Here is a 1233-nt window from a genome sequence, read left to right as displayed (position 1 = left end):
AGTCCGGGGGACTGCCCTAAAGTCTTTTCCCCGCCGCTACCAGTCTGCGAGTCTATGCCCTGTCCCCAGCGCGGAAGGCTATCGCTCACTGGTGGTGTAGGATGTGATGGCTGGGCTCCCTCCCCCTTCTGTTTATCCCCCGATATCTGCCCACGGAACTTTGTACCTCGAAACCAACCGCCTGTAATATTCTGTTTGTAGAGATCCAGATATATCTTCTTACATCTCAGGCTGATTTCGTGGGTGTTCGAAGTGGTCTGGTAGATATCCAGCTCAATTCTGGGGACCTGTTGGAATAGGGTACCTATTTCTCCGCCATCTTTTCCTCTCCCCTCTGGATTTCTTTATCCAGTCTGACAGTCTTTGACTTTTAACTAAAGAGTTTATGCATTTACATTTATTGTGATTACTGGTGTATTTGTATTCATTTTGCCATTTATGTTGTGTTTTCTATTTATCTTTTCATATGTCTTTTTCTCTTTTTTTATTTATTTTGGATTAAATTTGGTTTTTTTTCCTCATTTAATTTTCCCCTCAACTAATTGGAAATTATATCTCTATTTTTATTTTTAAATAATTCCCTAGAAATTATAGAATGCATTTTAATTTAACAAGTCTAAGTTAATTCATTCATTTATTCTTTTCTCAAGTGATATAAACAACTTAAAATGCTTTAATTTTGATTATCCCTTCCCAACTTATGAGTATTTGCTATAATTATCCAATACTTTAGTTCTAGTTATTAAACTCTTAAATTACAATGTTTTAGATTCACACACTTATTTAACATTTTCTTGGCTCATCATTTCTTCCTGTATCTCAGACTTCCCTGAGACTCATTCTTCTTTCTTGAGTACCTCTTCTAAAAATTCTTTTTGAAAAGGTGTCTCAGTTTTTATTTTCTGAATATTGCCTTAATTTTATTCTTGTTATTGATAGACAGTTTCTATGGTCATGTCATTCTTGATGGTTGTTTCCTTTCTGCTTAAAAAAATTCCATTATATTCAGATTTTTCATTGTGTCTGTTTGGAAATCAGATGTCAATTTAACTTGCTCCTTTGCCTTTGCCAGTAATCTTTTTTTCCTAGCTGCTTTTAAGATTTTCTTTCTTTCTTTTTTTTTAATTTATTTTCTTTCTTTTTTTAATTATTATTTTTATTTTATTATATTATGTTAGTCACCATACAGTACATCATTAGTTTTTGATGTAGTGTTCCATGATTCATTGTTTG

The sequence above is a fragment of the Callorhinus ursinus genome, unplaced genomic scaffold (genome assembly GCF_003265705.2).
Source record: "Callorhinus ursinus isolate GAN/ISIS: 27379988/994484 unplaced genomic scaffold, GSC_fseal_2.0 scaffold4, whole genome shotgun sequence".
In the NCBI taxonomy this organism is placed as follows: Eukaryota; Metazoa; Chordata; class Mammalia; order Carnivora; family Otariidae; genus Callorhinus; species Callorhinus ursinus.
Note: the sequence above shows the minus strand (reverse complement) of the source record.